Source organism: Nicotiana tabacum, chromosome 15 (assembly GCF_000715075.1).
Source record: "Nicotiana tabacum cultivar K326 chromosome 15, ASM71507v2, whole genome shotgun sequence".
NCBI lineage: Eukaryota > Viridiplantae > Streptophyta > Magnoliopsida > Solanales > Solanaceae > Nicotiana > Nicotiana tabacum.
In genome coordinates this window covers 131,118,649-131,137,418 of record NC_134094.1, presented here as the reverse complement: position 1 = coordinate 131,137,418, position 18,770 = coordinate 131,118,649, and the positions used below count along the sequence as shown (strand labels likewise).

Here is an 18,770-nt window from a genome sequence, read left to right as displayed (position 1 = left end):
CCAATCTGTCTCTTGTGCTCAGCTTACCAAGTATAGACAAATAGAGGATAAGATTCCATTTGGGAGTTTCACCATTGTTGCATATCAGTCTCTTCCGAAGCACTCTTGACAGTGTTTTAAAAGGCGTTTTCGGGCTGGGGTGAGGCACACCAAAAATGCCTTCAACCATCCTGCAAATGGCTTCAATCATCTGGCTGACCTTTTTTTGAAACCTTCTGATGTGGATGTACATACTGGCAAATAGATGATACCTGACAATGACGTGTCATCTTTCAATCACTACAACAGTGTGCATATATAGCTACGAAGTATATCGTAGCTAAATATGAAAATTTCCATAGCAAAACACTTTAGCCACAATAATTTTTTCCGTTCCGTTCGTAGCAAAATATAGCATAACTAAAAGTTAGCTACAAACTTTACATGTTCCGTGGCTAAAGACTAATACTTATTGCTATAAATATTTTTTGTGTTGCAGCTATAGTGATAAAAGTTTTTTGCCACGAAATATATACTTATAGCAAATAATCTTAGTCTTTTGCCACGACAAATAAAATATGTAGCAGTCTCTATATTGTAACCACAATGTATTTTATTGTGGCAAAATACTTAATTTGGTTGCCAATTTAATTCAAATTTTGTCGCTATTTTTTTAGCTTAGTCTCGTGACCAGTGTTTTAAAAGGTGGGGGCGTGAGGCGGGGCATTTTACTTAATACTGGGCGAGGCTAAAGCCTCGAGACACGGGGCGTAAGCCCCACGGATCTTTAATTTTTTAAATTTATGAATTAATAATATAGCATTATAACAAAAGATACATTAAAAGTTCAAAAACTAAAAACAATTAAAGAAACTCATATAAAATAAAATATTTAGCATGTTTTACAAGTATAAATAATACAATATTATTAAAGTTACTATGAAATATAAATTAACTATAACCTCTTAACTTTCAAACAATTAAAAATTATAATTTCTTAAAAAATATTATCAAACTGCATATTTTACCTCTTTAAAAGTAAATAGTCAATAAATTTTATCAACACTGTAATTTAAAATATAACTCCTTCATGAATAAATATAAAATTATTTTTAAATAGTAAATAAAGAATGTATGATAATTTTGAGAGGCATAAAACTATGACATGAAGATCTATCAAGTAAAGATATAAATTTTGATCATCTATTTTTAGAAGAAATATTCAAATGATACTCACTCTCACGATGTTTTCAATTAATAAATATATAATAATATGATTCGTTATTTGAGTTATTCACAACTCTATATTCATGTAGATAAAAAGAACTTTAATCATTCATTTGTTAAAGAATTTTAAGAGTCAATGGTGCAAATTAATAAATTTAACACATGATTTGCATAGGAACTACTGGGTGAGTCTCGAGCATTGAGCGTTAAGGTGTGTTTAGGGCGCAAAGTTAGGCGCTTGGGGGAGTAAGCCTCACAAAATTAAGCCCCACACATGAGTCTCGAGGCGTTTTGATAGTGCCCCGCCCCGGGGCGAGTCCCAGAAAAGCCTTTTAAACACTGCTCGTGACAATAGTACTTGTATTAAGCTACGAGTTTAGAAATTATAGCTAAAGATTTTCTTTATAAGCTACGAAAAGAGAGAACATTTACGTGGCAATTATATATGTGCGCTTAGCTACGGAATAAAACATGGGCTTTTTTTTACTTTTAGCCCGGGCCAGAAAATATTTATATTCGGTAGCTGAAAAAGTTAATAAAATTTGTATAATTTTTGTATATAAAATACAGAATGTACGTATCAACAAAAAATATATAAGAAATATACATTTTTCGATTATTATTTTGAAAGCAACTATACAATGTCATTTTCCCATAAAACATTACATTGCTACACATTGAAGAATTCGTCATAAGTATTGGTAGTCACAAGAATTTTTGCAGAATCCTTAGATTCCAAAATAGGTTTCAAGTTACACACAATTGTATATTAAATCTCAAAATATTTTACAGTACATAATTCTTCTATGACACCAATTATAGTACTAGAATTTTGCTTGAGACTCAAAGCTTCACAATCTTTTCCTTTCTCTCCTGATATTGTCTCCAACTGCACCTTAGTTTGACAGCTGCTTTGTAATGTTTTCACATATTTTCCTGTTAATTTTGATAAAGTAAATTAACACCAGAAAATAGAAATAACTGATTGTGTTTATATATCCAAAAATAAGTATGTAACCCTACATTATAATTTCAAGAAAGAATTATAGATCTTCATTGATCAAGTATTAGTTGGGCTGCACTTTCCAGCTAAGTTCATCAGGTGGGTAATATGCCTATGTACTATTACATACTCAATAACTATTAATGGAAGGCTAGGGAAACCCTTTGCAGCAAAAAAGGGGTTGAGACAAGGTGACCCAATGTCTCCTTTCCTCTTTGTATTAGCTATGGAGTATTTCAGCAGGCTATTAAGGAATATGGCTAAAGACTCAAAGTTTAAATACCACCCTAAATGTGCCAAAGAAAAGATCATTCGGCTTGGCTTTGCAGATGATCTCTTGCTATTCTGTAAGGGAGATATTGAGTCTGTGCAATTGCTCTTCGAAAGTTTCCAGTTATTCTCAAAGGTCTCTGGACTTACTGCTAGGTGCTAACCAAAGTAAAAGTTCAGTATACTTCGGAGGGGTTCCCCCCTGTCAAGCAACAACAAATTCTGGATATGCTAGGATTCTCTAAAGGTGACCTCCCTTTCAGGTATCTAGGAGTCCCGCTTAGTTCCAAGAGATTGTCGATGACACAATGTAGACCCCTACTAGACAAGATGTTGGATAGAATTACTAACTGGACAACCAAATTCTTATCATATGCTGGAAGGGTCATATTGATTAAGAGCGTGTTGTTTGCCATACAAACCATTTGGGCTCAGATCTTTATCCTTCCAAAGAAGATTGTGAAACAAATTATTACTACATGTAAAAGATTCTTATGGACTGGTGCTAAAGAGGAAAATAGAGCACTTTTGGCATGGGATACTTTGTGTCATCCAAAATCAGCTGGGGGCTTGAATTTTATTGACATAGAAAAGTGGAATAAAGCGGCAATTTGCAAGCAATTATGGAATCTGAGCAAAAAACAAGAGGATACATTATGGGTGATATGGGTGCATGCCTATTACTGGAAGGGCGGCTCTATATGGAATGCAAACTTTCAACAGGCATTTTGGTGCCTCAGCAAAATTACTACCGCAGGCAAATATGTTACCCAAGCTGGCATGACAATGAATGAGCTAATTAACATGGAGCACTTTTCTATCAAGAACATGTATCAAAAGCTCAGGGGTGACTATCCTAAGGTTCCCCGGAGAAGAATAAGTTGCAATAATATTGGTACACTTAAATGGTTATTCATCGTATTGTTGGCTACTCATAGAAGATTGTACATAAGAGAAAGGCTGTATAAGTAGGGAGTGGTTTCATCTAATATATGTCCCTTATGCAACCAGGCAACTGAGAGTATAGCACATTTGTTCTTTCAATGCACAATTGCTGCTGAAATATGGAGTTAACTGCTGCAATGGCAAGGTATTCGGAGGCAAGTAATGAGCTGGAATGATGAACTTGACTGGGCTGCAGTTAACTATAATGGCAAGAATCCAGAGGCTGAGCTGTACAGGATGGTTTTAGCCGGGAGTGTCTACTTGACAATGAACATAAATATCCAAATTTTCTCTTCCCAATTAACTAAGAAAATAAAGATATATATATATATATATATATATATATATATATATATATATATATATATATATCTTTCGACACAAAAGTGTATACTATAAATGTAAATAAATAGAACAAATTAACTATTTCATGAAAAATGATATTCTGAAATATACAGAACATAAAATGAAAATATAAAAAATATTTAGCAATAAAAATTAAGTCTGCAAGTTTAGGGTTGACTATAATTATACATTTAGTGATACATTTTTTATATCAAATTATGATATTGTTAGTTTTATCATATGCTCCTATTTAAACTATATTAAATATTAATTTTAATTTTTAATTAGATTTATGATAATTGTTAAGTCATTAATTTTAATAGACCATAGCATCAATAACTTTTTATGCTGTTTTGAACTGAATATAATTAGTGATCAATATAATTAGAAAGCACAGTAGTTTTTTTAAAATGTGGTATAATTAGATACTCAAATTTAATTAAATAATTCTTTAAGTTATTTAAATTATATTGAAGCTTACAAGGAATATTTAATTTAAAATAAATTATGATATAACGTTCTCTTTTTTATACACTCTTATATCAATCATATTAAATTTTTAATAATTTTTTGAAATAAAACATAGTAGTATCAGAATTACTAAAGTATTGCAAATATAAAATAATAGTCACAGAAGAGACAACACCTCGTGTAATATACAAACATTAAATTCCCAATTGTTAGTTTAATGTATAATGAGTTTTAACAATAATAACAACAAGCCCAATATAATTCCACAAGTGGAATCTAGAGAGGGTAGTGTATACGCAGACCTTACTCTTACCTGGTGAAGGTAGAGAGGCTATTCCAATAGACCCTCATCAAAGAAGAAGCCGGGAAAAAAAGTAGCATCAAACAGTAACAACAGGGAAATAAGACAAACGAAGCAAACGAAACAACATGCAGTAATAAAGATCGAAGAGTAGAAAAATACAAGGGTGTTACTTTTGTCACCGTTATTTATAACATGAATAAAAAATATTTGTTTAGATTCAACATTTCTTGCAAATTATTTATTGTGACTAAAATATTACTGTAGCTATAATAACTTCAAAGGCGTGACAAAACTTATATTTGGCTGCAAAATTTTACTTTAGCAATGAGTTTCTAGCTAGTAACCAAGTTATTGCCACAAATTTTTAAAATATGAAGTAAAAGAATCTATTCAACGATAATATTTTGTTTCAAGTAAATACTTGTGGCTAAAATATTAGAATTGCTACAACAACTTCAAACATGTGGCAAAAATTTATGATTAGCTACTAAATTTCATTGTAGCAATAAGTTTATAGCTATTAAAACAGTTATTGCCACGAATTATTATAACTTGAAGCAAAAATATCTCTTTAGCTATAATATTTTATTTCAAGTAATTTTTTGTGGCTATAAGATTGCTATAATAATTTCAAATGCATGGCAAAAATATATTATTAGCTACGAAAAATTATTGTAGCAATAAAATTATAGATATTTGGGTAAATATTGCCATGATATTTAGCATGCAAAAATAAGGAATTAGTTTTGCCAATTTAATTTTTGTAACTAAAAAATTTTATACGATTATAAATAGCCACGCGATTTCAATTTTTTTCAGTCCTTGTTAGATATTAGCCACGATTTTCATATTTGTAGCCGACAATTCATAGCTATATATATGCATTATGTTGTAATTAATGTCGAAAATTTGACGTTTCCAATGATTTGTCTTCATAGTTTAGTGACTTTTGTTACCCCAAAAAAAAAAAAAAGAAGATAACCCATCAGTTGTCACATTAAGGGACAGTTGACTTTAAGGACAAGGAGCAGCATCAACTTTTACTTTAAATCTAATTAAAGTAAAAAGCCTACATGAAGACAGTTCCTAGTTAAGTGTTTGCGTTCAGAAATACTAATTGGTTTTGATGAGTCATTTTTTAGCGTTAAAGAAATATTTCTTAGGTTTTTTTTTTGATAAGGTAAATTGTATTAATCAAAAGGGAGAGAACTCCCGTATACACGAAGTATACCAAAGACGTAGAGAATTTACATCAGAACATGATTCTCTACAAAAAACGCCCAATCTTCTATACAAGTAGGGGCTAAATGAGTGCACCAAAAAGCGATCAAAGATAAAAGATTATTCTTAAGATGTGAAAAAGGAGACTCAATCTCCTCAAAAGCTCTCCTATTTCTCTCCCTCCATACTACCCACATGAGAGCTAACGGGGCGAACTTCCACGCCTTCTGCTTTCTTCTTCTACGAAAACCGCCCCAGCTATGTAACATTTCCTTTACAGTGCTTGGCATCACCCATTGAACACCAAAAAGATTCAGGATTGCCCTCCACAAAGCAGAGGACACAGGGCAATGCAACATAAGGTGATCAACTTCTTCCCCTGAGCTTTTGCACATGTAGCACCAACTAACAAGTGTAATTCCCCTCTTTCGGAGATTTTCAGCAGTCAAGATCACTCCCCTTGCCGCTAGCCATGCAAAAAAGCACACCTTCGTGGGCGCCCTAGGAATCCAGATCGAGGAGTATGGAAAAGTGGTCTCCTCTCTCACCAACATACTCTGGTAAAAGGACTTTACGGTGAACAAACCATCGCCACGCAAGCCCCATCTCCAAGAGTCACAGGATGGCTGAAGCTTGTCTTGCCCGTATAGTAGCGCCAACAAACAAAACTTGGAGCTCCGCAATCTCCCAATCTTGCATGTTCCTCCTGAATGAGAGGTCCCATACTATCCCCCCCCCCCCCTCATGCTCCTTGCGAATCTGTTGGACCATCAGTTCTTTCTGGTTTGAAACTCTGAAGACGTGGGGGAAGGAGACCCTGAGAGTATCTTCTCCACACCACCTATGATTCCAAAAGTTGATTCTCCCTCCATCTCCCACCCTGTAAGTGATGTTGCCACTGAATGCTTCCCAATTCTTCATGATGCTCCTCCACATGCCACACCCGAAAGGTGTTGTGATCGCCTTGGTCCTCCAACCCCCTCCCGTTGAGTCGTACTTTTCTACTATGACCTCCTTCCATAGAGCATGCTCTTCTACCCCAAATCTCCACAACCACTTTCCCATTAAAGCTCTGTTAAATACCCTAAGATCTTTCACTCCAAGTCCACCCCACTTCTTTGGGAAAGTGAATGTCTGCCAATTCACTAGATGAAAATTTCTAGTTCCATCCACCGCATCCCACAGAAAGTTCCTTTGAAGTCGCTCCAGTTTTTCTGTGATGCTCACCGGTGCTTGCAATAGTGATAAGTAATAGGTGGGCATACTCGATAAAGTGCTTTTGATAAGCACTTCCTTACCTCCTTTTGACAAATACCGTTTCTGCCACCCTGCTAATCTTTTTTCAACCCGTTCGATCACTGGATTCCAAACCGTAGTATCCTTATATGAAGCGCCCAAAGGGAGGCCCAGGTAAGTAGTGGGAAGGGAGCCCACCTTGCATCTGAGAACACCAGACAAGGCATCAATATTAGTAACCTCACCTACCGAGAAAATCTCACACTTGCCGATGTTGATTTTGAGTCCTGATACTAACTGAAACCACTGCAGGACCTGCTTCAGGTAGGTCAACTGATTCATGTCGGCATCACAGAAAACCAGTGTCATCCGCAAAAAGCAAATGTGAGACTCTTCGGGCACTGAGCACCCCAATCGGAGCTGAGAATCCTCTCAAGAAACCTCCGTCGCCGCACGATCAATCATTTTGCTCAGAGCATCCATCACTAGAATGAATAACATGGGGGATAGGGGGTCACCTTGCCTGAGACCCCTGGATCTGCCAAAGAAACCACACGGGCTACCATTAACCAGGACAGAGAACCTGACTGAGGAAATGCAGAACTTTATCCATCCCCTCCATCTTTCCCCAAACCCCATCCGCATCATAATGAAGTCCAAGAACTCCCAATTGACATGGTCGAAAACCTTCTCAAGAGCCAACTTGCATAGTAAGCCGGGTTCTCTATTTTTCCTTCTGGAGTCTACAAGTTCATTTGCCACCAAGGCAGCATCCAGTATTTGCCAACCTTCCACAAACGCATTCTGGGAGGACGAAACAGTCATGTCAAGTACCTTCTTAAATCTGTTGGAAAGCACTTTAGAAATAATCTTGTAAATGCTCCCCACGAGACTAATAGGCCTGTAGTCTCTGATACAAGATGCACCTTCTTTCTTAGGCACAATAGTAATAAAGGAAGCATTGATACTTCTCTTGAAAATACCATTCGCATGGAAGTATTCAATGGCTTCCATCAACTCCCCCTTGATGGTGTCCCAGAAGAGCTGAAAGAAAGCCAAGGAGAAACCATCAGGCTTGGGGGCCTTATCACCAGCACAACTCGACACAGCCTCGTGCACCTCCTCCTCCTCGAAAGCCCTTTCTAGCCACTCGATGTCTCCCTCCCCTATATGGTTGAACTCTATTCCCCCCAAAGTCGGCCTCCAACTAACTTCCTCTTTATATAAGTTCTCATAAAACCCCGCTATCGCCCCTTTTACCTCCTCCTCTCCCTCAATCCTCACCCATCCACAACTAAGGACTCTATGAAGTTTCTCCTTCGATTTGCGACCGCCACCCTATGGAAAAACTTGGTATTCGAATCCCCCTCCTTTAACCAGAGCACCCTCAATTTTTGCCGCCAACTAGTCTCCTGAGCTATTGCTAACTCGACTATTTCCCTCTTAACCTCCCCCAATCTCTCTTTCTCAGATTCGTCTAACTCCCCCGCCCCTACGCCTCTTTCTAAATCCCCCAATTCATGCATAAGCTCCCTTATTTTAACCTCTACACTCCCAAAAACCTCCTTATTCCACCTAATAATATCTCCCTTGAACAATTTGAGTTTCTTCGAAAGACGGTATGAAGGTGACCCTGATACCCCGTAGCTTGTCCACCATTCTTTCACCTTGTCACCGAATCCTGGCACTTTCAACCACATGTTTTCGAATCGGAAGGGAGCACGCACCCCCCCTCCCTCTGCATCCATCTAGCAAAATAGGCAAATGATCTGAAGTCAACCTGGGTAAAGGGATCTGCAGCACATTCGGCACCAGCTCATCCCATGAGGGAGATGTCAGGAAACTATCAAGTCTAGACCTTGAGTTAGAATCCTCCGCCCTGGCCCAAGTAAACCTTTCCCCTGACAGAGGAAGGTCAATGAGAAAGTGATCATTGATGAAGTCAGAAAACTCCTCCATGGCCCTCGAAATCACACTACACCCTAATCTCTCCTCCGGGAATCTAATAGTGTTAAAGTCTCCCCTTAGAACCCATGGAATGTCCCATTCCCCCATAATATTGGCCAGTTCCTCCCAGAAAGACACCTTGGACCCTTCCCCTACCGGCCCATACACTCCCCCAAATCCCCACTCTGCCCCACTCACTCTATCTTTGACGAGAGCTGCCAAAGAGAAAACACCCTTCCTAATCTCCTTTACCTCCAAGCTTCTACCATCCCACATAAGTAGAATGCCCCCGGCACTTCCCGCTGCTGGGACCCAGTCATATTTCACCCAACTACCTCCCCAGACACTTCTCACGATCGCATCTGACAAAACTTCCATTTTGGTCTCCTGAAAACAAACTAGGTTGGCACCCCACTCCCTAACTCCCACTTTGATGATGGCCCTTTTGTTTGGGTCATTTATCCCCCTCACATTCCATGAAAGGATCTTAACTTCCATAAGTAACAATAGCCCCCATTTCCTCACCCCCCTAGCCGAGGTCCCTTTCTCCCTGTCACACACCCGGCCCCTTCTCTGATACACCACTACATCCCCTAAGTTATTTTGCTTAACACCTTTACCCAACTCCATCCCTGCACCATCGTAAAGAGATTGCTGCTCAATCTCCCTCAACAATTCTAACACCCTATCTTCCTTCCCTTCAACAGAAACACCTAGAAATTTCCCAAAGTTTAACAGTTTATCCTCCATCCAGAAAGACATATCCCCTCCTCCGATCCTTGACAAACTTGGGCAGGCTTCTTCTATATGTGCCCTTTCCTTGCTACTATCAGAGGAATACAAGACCATAGCATTGCTAGCACTACGAGTTTTAACCTCCGAAAGGGTCTCACCATTTCCTTGAGGGTCAGCAACCTCTGAAATTAACACCTCGCTGCTATAGGAATGTCTAGAACAATCAATAGTGTAGCATGGTGGAAGAGAGAATGGAACCCTTGGCGGCATATTAACTGAAAGTACTGGTCCGACACTAACATCAATTCGGGCATGCTCAACAATCACCCCAGAAGAAGAAGAAACTTTAAGTGTGGCCTCAGCACAAAAGTTCCCATCGAACCACCTGTTTTCTCTGACAAGAATTTCTAAAGCTTGAGACTTGTCAACAAAACGAAAGAGATATTGAGTGTCCCCCAATTGCGATATTTTCAGCCCGTCCTTGACGTTCCATGCCTCTGCTGCCCAATTCCTAACAGCATCCGGAGAACCAACCCATTTGGAGAAAGACCCAATGAGACTAGATTCCAAGAAACCCTTGCGCCTAAGAGTGTGCTCCTCGGACAGCGAGAAGTGCGGCTCCTGTCCTACGTCGAGCTTTCGATGGCATCTTCCCCCAAGTTCTAGGGCTGGCCAAGAGACAGCTTTGATAAAAGACATGTTTTTCAGTTTTCTAGATTCTAAAGAGAAAAAGGAGTTTCTCTCTACAATCCATCATATTATAAATGCGGCTGTCCCGGAAAAACTGGCCGGAAAAAACCTCAATAGTTGGAATAACAGTATTCACAGTGGGTGAAAACAGTATATAGGAAGGGAGTAAGGTTTTCTCGTACTGAACAAAGGAAACAAACGTCAGAATCTGGGGTTTAAAGGCCGGAAAAAGAAAACATCGTCGGAATTTGGTGAAACTTGCACGGGATGGCTCGGAAATGCCTCGAGAAGAGGCTGTCTGAAGAAAGTTTTTTTTGAAAAGTCGCCGGAAAAGGCCACACGCGTCGGCGCATGGCTGGGATCTCGCCGGAAAGACAGGCGAGTTGGCGGCGCGTGAGGGCTCGGTTGCCGGGGGAATTTACTGGGGTTTGGTCGCGGGGAGCTTGGCTCTTGATGGGTGTGGTGGAAGTTTAGGAATAAGAAGAGATGGAAGAGGCTCGGCCATAGAAAGCACTGTTCAGACATGCACTGTTCAAGCACTGTTCAGGCAACGAGGAGGAGTTCATGAGTTCAAATCCAATAATAGAGACATATTTTCTTAGTTTTTTTAAAGATCGACAGAATCATTATTCAATATTTTACCAAAATTGTTACTCTAGATAAGGAAGTAATAACAAAGTTCCAACTTCTAGCTACCAGCCCCTCAGCCTTGCTTTATAAATCATTTGGATAACCAATTATCTGCATTTGTTTTGACAAATAATATTTATGAGGATGAAATTTCCTTTTAACTTGTTTACATTAATAGAAACTACACCTAGGCTTCTTGCGTTTATCCATCTTTTATTGCTAAAATATTCACCTTTTTATTTTATAGTACACCTACTTCTTTCAAGAACTTTTACCTCTAATAGATAAAATCAATAAAATACTACAGCTTTAGCAGAGGTGTCAAACAAAATGAATAATCAGTAAAAGGCACGTTAGAAAAATTGGAGAAATTATTTAACTGAGTTTTTAAAATAAGACTTGAATGTACCTGAATAAGAGTTGGTATTTTCGTCTCTCGCGGATAAAGATCTCGAAGCCAGTATTCTGATACATTTCAACTTGTATTTCTCGAATATCCCTGGCTGACTTGTCAACAGATTCATAGCATTTCATTACCTCAATGTACTTTAGAGAAGAGATCTCTCCGAAAGCAGAAGGGATCTCCTTAAGATATTCGCATTCACGCAAAACCAAGCGTTCAAGCTTTGGAAAGGCCTCGTCATCTGTGACATCCCATTCTTCAAAGCCAACTATTTCTTGTAGTTTCAAGACTTTGAGTTCAGGGAAGTCACCATTGCTCACTTCCCATACCTTCTTGTCAAATGTAACGCTTTTCATTTTGAGTACTTGAAGATTCTGAAGCAACGCAATTGTTGACAAGTGTTGAGGATGCAGGCAATACCCTTCTAATGTCAAGTTTTTGAGATTTGGTGCGGAGATGCAAAAGGGGATGGTTACAATGCGAAACATGAATGACCAACAAATCTTCAGCGTCTCAATCTCTGTTGGAAAATTCAATACAAAGTACTGAAATTTGTCAACATCCTCATCTAGGAATGTGCATCTGAGTTCCCGAAGATTAGGTGTTTTTCTCAAAATCAATTCCGCATCCTCGACACAAGAAAAATATGGAGCCGAAAAAGTTCTCAGATGATAAAGGCTTTTGGAGGTCTCGAGTGAATATTTTGCATATTTTATATTGAAGTTGCAATTGGAAATATGCAAATGTCTCAAATTAACCATATTCCAGAGTGTAAGGGGCAGTGACATTACTCTATAATTGTGTAATACCAACGTCTCGAGGTTCCAACAATTGGTAATGATCGATTTGTCCAACGAATTCTGAGTTCGTGCAGCAAAATATCTCAAGTAAACTAGATCTGTTGGGTAAGAATCAATAGTAGTGAACTGCAAATCCAACACTTTTAGAAACTTGAAGCTGTAAAAGATACTAGAGACAATATCAAATGCAAGGCAATCATTATGCAAAATTATAGAGCCAACATGTGGCCAACGCGTGCTCCATTCTCCAATACGATACCATTTACCATAAATGGACATGCGATGAGCAAGTTGCTCGAGACAGGAAACATTGAAAGAAGGATTGGCATTATATTCCCTGTGAATAAAGAAATTAGCATAAAATTATAATATAACTTGAACACTTAATTAGTTGAACCAAAAAAGTACCACTAATTGGTATATTACCATTTCATCCATTGGACAAGATTCTCTTCCTTTGCTCTCACCTTGCAGAAATCATGCAATAGGTCATGAATACGACATGCTTTGATCTTACCTCTAGAACTCCTCTTAGTTCCCATCACTAGATTTCTTCCAATAAGATTCCCCAAATAACCTTCTGCTATATCCTCCAAACTCTTGCCTTCACAACTTTTTACGAATCCTTCCGAGATCCACAAACGTATTAACTTCGAAACATTAATCACATTGCCCTCTAAAAATGCTCCAAAGTAAAGAAAGCAAGATCTTAAATGATAGGGTAAAATCTGATAACTATTTTCTATTATGGCCCTTGAGTCGTTGTGAATGTGAGGAACTAAATTATTGGCCACTTGTTCCCAACATTCTTCTTTCTTCTCCACTTCTGCTAGAACACCAGCCACCAAAGCAATTGAAAGAGGCAATTGGCCACACTTTTCTGCTATTTGTCGCCCAATATTCATTAGCAGAGAAGGGCAGCTTTCTTCCCCAAATACTTTTTTTCTAAGTAACTTCCAACTTTCTTCATTGTTAAACATACGAAGCGAAAAGGGATTACTTTGAAATTTGGCGTACTCAGCAATTTCATGATTTCATGTTGTTAGAATGATTCTACTTCCATTATTGGCATCTTGAAAACAACCGATTAAATCATCCCACACACTAGCTTCCCACACATCATCAACAAGAATAAGATATCTTTTCGAAAATAAAGCTTTGCGAAGCAGATCAGCTAATTCATCAGCTTTCTTTTCTCTAAATTCAGAGTTCTCACTGATAACATCACGTAGAATTTCCAATAACAAGTCCTTACGTGAATATACTTGAGACACACAACAATCAGCACGAATATCAAAGTGAGAAACAACTAACCTGTCAGAGTAGAGTCTATAGGCCAGAGTCGTTTTGCCTAGACCCGGCATACCAACAATCGAGATAACATCTCGCCCTTTGGCGCCTTTTACTAGTTGGTCTCTTAAATTTTCTATAACATCGTCAAAACCCACAATTTCTTCATTCATCCTTGGAGACCTTTCCAAATTTGATGCCATATGACTTGTGACAGTGTTCATTGCATCCTCAACCATTTTCTTTTCATGAATCTCTGTAACCTCATCTTTGACAAGAATGGTGTCCTCCACGATATCCAAGAACCAATGTTCGAGGCACCATACAGGAGCTTTTTCGCATATACACTCATCAATTAAGTATTCCATCTCATATGCTTTGCCAATCAATTGTCTAGCACAACGTTGAATTTTGTCGATGTCATTGTGTTGCTCTTCTGCAACAGACTCTAGAAAAGGTTGCCAGCTCTCGAGTTCCTTCTGAATTCTTTGAAGTAGCTTCGTGGCAGAAGCTAGTGAATCTAAATGACGGCTTTGGAACTCTTTCAGGTTTTTTAAAATGAAATCAACATAGCCTAGTCCATGAATTCTTGGCAAGTAATTAGAATGAAACACCTTCCGAATGGGCATGAGTTTCTCTGTGATAATTATTTGTTGAATGTTTCCCAACAAATCAAGAACTAGTGCAGGGCTCACTTCTCCCAGTGCCATGACGTCCTTTTCCTCCTCCTCGCCTTTATATAATGAGTAAACCACGAGTCCAACATCAATAATAAAGGTGTCAATATCTCGAAGAAGAACTTCAAGATCTCGTATTGGCACATGGATGATATCGGCTCTCAAGATGTCGAGCATCTCCTTTAGGATTACCAATTGATCCTTCAAAGTAACACTCTGACTGAAGTTACTATTAGTTGGCAGCTCCGCCAAATCCTGTTGGATAGTCTCCAAAAAGTTGGCTTCATTGTCAGCTGTATGCTCATGATTTTGGATGTTGGGACACCATTGTCCTGATTGTATTGTCGACCTTAAAACTTGCAGGACCGCAATGTAGATCTTGCGAATGCTTGGCTGAATGGGCTTAAACTTCATTTGCAAGAAAAGGGAAACATTGATTTCACCTAGAACAGCCACATCTTGATTTTCGTAGCCATAGCTTGAAAAATACAACCAGACAAGCATTGATGCATGACCGGTCACAGCTAAAACATGAGTGAAGAAATTAGCAAGATGTTGGCTTTGAGGCTCTATGAACCTCTCTGAAACAAAGCAAACAAAAGTTCGCAGCAGTTTCAATTCCTTTAAAACATCTTCAACATGTTCCTTGGTTTCTGGAACATAATAAAGTAATGAGCAAGGATCATCGACTAGATCACGAAGAATCTCCACCACAGTATCCATGAAATCCATTACAAATTTGGGAATAGCAATACCATTCTTCTTGGCTGAAATTAATGGTAACGATGATATTTTAGGAAAGGAGTATTTGGCTCTAATTTCCATCTTAATCAACCAAATCTTGTTTTGTACCTTAAAGATACAAAAATCGAAGTACTCGGCTAGGTGTAATTCAGAAAAGTCAACTAGAGCATCTTGAAAGAGTGCTTGGACTTTCTGATTGATATCTAGCATATCGGGTTCATCTGTGAAGCTCTGCAAACTGAGAAAAATATCCAGGAATTTGAATTGCTGTATAAAGAACTGGAATATTTCTCTCGAAATATTGTCAAGTTGTTGCAGATGTTCAAAAAGACCATTCAATGAAGACAAATATTGGTTAGAAGACATTTGTGAGTGAATAAAAGAAAATGTGATGAAGTTGAACTGCAAAGGGGAAGGAGCAAATTAGATATTTGATACTACTAAGCCTTTATATACAAAACAACATTTTAGACTACTCAGGAGGTTCTTTTTTTTTCCTCTTTGGATTCCTCTTTGTTTGGAATTTTATATTAGTTGCCAGCTATCATATAACCACTCAATAAATTTCCATTCACATTTTATATCAGCAATTTGCATTAATTGTCACGTTACAGTTGACTTTAAGGCCAAAGAGCAGCATCATTTACCAAATCATTTTTTTCTGTTTCTTTTTTATTTATTCTGTTTCACATGGCTCTTGACCTTTCTAAAGGGCAAGTTCTTTTCTTTAAGGATTGGTCAACTTATATTCGATTAATGTTAGGATTGGTCAACTAAAATGAAGTTTTACAGCTTAAACACATATTGGAAGACTATGTATGCAGTTAAAAGTTATACTTTTTAGATGCAAATTTCTCAACACCTGATATGAGATGCTCAAGTAAGGCACATAAGTTAATGACTAGTACTAAAAGAAAAATCGACTAGAAACAACAAGTCTGCAATTTTTTCAGCTAAAAACATACAACCAAAGGAGAGATGATCTAGTTACCCTTTTTCAGAATTTTGAATTCCGGAATTAGAGTATAAAAATAGAGTAATTAAAGTATGGAATGCATGTGGCACGAGATTCCTTTTGTTATCATGTGCAATGACAAGTTTATAGCAATTTACATTTCTTAGCAATTATAATATTAAAGATGGTAGACTTCAAGGACAAAGAATAATAAAGTCATCTTTCACCATTAGAAATAGTCATATAACATGGTTATTGTATCACATGTATATACATGGATCTGTTAATTATCAGATTGACATTAGACTTTAGATATATCAAAGGAAATTTCTATTTATGGATATTATTTGTCATTTCACATGGAAATAAATAGCTCTACACAAAAAAATACAAAATATCCTTAGATCTGAATAACCACATGACAGGAAAACAGTAACTAAAAGAGTTACAATACATTTGTAATCAACCATCAAGTTCACAAATCGAAGAGTATCTATTTATTAAATGAGAAAACAAAAATTCCAGAAATATTAAAGGCAGCTTATATAACTACAGTTCAACTTGGAAGGAACGCAACAAAAAATGACAGTCTAGAGAAAGAGTTAGGGAGAAAAATCTTTGCGTTCGAGGGAACCAACAACTTGGAAGGAGTGCAATAAGAAATTGCAGTCTAAGGAACAAAACAATTAGCAGTATAATGAAAGTAGATTAAACAGAAAATGTAAGAAAAATAGCTTGCTTCAATAGAAAATCAACTCAAAAGCATTTGTCCTTTTTCTTTCCTCTGCCTTAAAAGAAAACCGAGATGACTTAAGAGAACCTATTTAGGAAAAGTCAACTAAAATCGCGAAAATATGTTGAGAGAAAAAAAGACAACACTTCCTTTGTAAAAACTTTGTTTTCCTCTTAATTCCTGCAGCATCTAAGGGGATGTAAGCATAACCTTGAAACACAAAATTAATCTCTAATTCCAACTTATAACTTACTCATATCCTCCCATTTTCCTGTAATTTTTTTTCCCAAACTCTTTTTCATAATTCTACTTGTTTTATTTTCTGAAAACGAATTTTTTCCCCTCTTCATCAATGTATTTGTAGCCTAAGGTTTCCATCGAATCAGCAAGTATGATGCGTAAATTAAAAATCTTTTATTTATGATTGGTACCGAACTTTCCTTTGCCACATTTAATTATGTTACTACTAGTCAACTTCTAATCGATTTGTTCAAATCCTGAAAGTAAAAAAAAATGAAATATATAACATGTTGTACCCATCTAGAGTGACAAGAGTGGGTTGCTCTAGTGGTGAGCACCCTCCACTTTCAACCAAGAGGTTGTGAGTTCGAGTCACCCCAAGAGCATGGTGGGGAGTTCTTGGAAGGAGGGATCCGAGGGTCTATCGGAAACAGCCTCTCTACCCCAGGGTAGGGGTATATACTCCTCAGACCCCACTAGTGGAGTATACTGGGTTGTTGTTTTTGATGTTGTACCCATCTAGAGTGTAACAACTCATAGTCCCAGCTCCGCTGCTGCAGTATATCAACCCCCAAATCATATATCATTACCCAGATATATCAGGTTTGAGCCTGCTAATGAAAAACTTCCTAAAAATAGCGTTTCTCCCTTAAAAATGAGCTTTACATGGTTAGTCAATCTAGATTAGTCGGGCACAGTGAGTTTCGAATATCAATACCAAATGGTTAAACAAAAAAGAAGCCCCAAATATATATGTAGCTCATACACCAAAACAAACAGACACAAACAACTTCCGTTTCATACTTTTTGGCTAACCATAACCAGATAATGATATTAATTCTTCACCATAAAAGAGAGACTTCAAATTAGCATTGGAGAAAAACATACCCAGGAATTGAAGAGTTCCTTATATAATTGGGCCTTGGTTGAATCGACTGATTTCGAATGGGAACCTCAATTTTAACCTAAGTTCATCCATTTTCATCCGAATAATTTCTCCTACGCCGCTTTGCCATCTCAGTCTCTAACGCTCTCCGATTGTTTTTCTTTGTACGTGTGAGATTTGAATTACCCGCCATTTCTACTCTCTAAGAAAGGGATTTGGGCAAATAACTCGGCGGCATTTGAGATTTTGATTTTTGGGTAAAACAGAACAACTCACTTGTCTTTGCATGTAAATAGGGAGGCTAGAGGATTAAGCGATTTAAAAGGGAAATATCATTGTAATAGAGAATTTAGCAGGCATTTGGACATAAGAATTGTAACATTCCGGAGAAAAGTAATTTTTTTTAAAGTAAAAATGATATTTGAAAAGTCGAGTTCTATTTGGACATGAATACAATTTTAGGTTATTTTTGAATTTTTGTGAGTCGTGAAAATTTTGAAAAATAATTTTTTGGAATTTTTTAAATTTTTAAAAAATTCTGAAAATCATCTTTAAAGAATTAAAAATTTTATGGCCAAATACTTAAACAAATGATTTTTTTTTTTTAAAAAGTGAAAAAAATTTATGGCCAAACGGCCCCCTCTATCGCTATTACGTTCTTTTCAAAGGGATTCCCTTTTCATTCAAATGATGAGGAGGCATCATTTCTTTTACGCTAAGGGGTTGTTTGGTAGAGTATATTAAAAACAATATTGAATATGGAATATTAGTAATGTTGGGATTAATAATATTTGAATTAGTTATGTTAACATTAGTTATGCTAAGATTATTTAATCGATTGATTGATTTGGTATATTAAAAGTTTTGAAAACGTATTTATATCTTTATGTATGTTTATCCATGTATTAAATATTATGATATCGCTTGCGTCATGATTTCTTATGTATACAAATAGTACTGGATAGAATGTATAACTAATATTTAGATAGAAAAATAATTCAAAATAAGATATTAATAATATTAAATCTAATACATATAT

The 18,770-nt window shown here is 37.0% G+C and overlaps 1 pseudogene; it reads right to left on the bottom strand.

The window, feature by feature from the left end:
* Window positions 1–1,894: 1,894 nt before the first annotated feature.
* LOC107819644 (late blight resistance protein R1-A-like) lies at window positions 1,895–18,049 on the bottom strand (annotated as a pseudogene).
* Window positions 18,050–18,770: the final 721 nt, after the last annotated feature.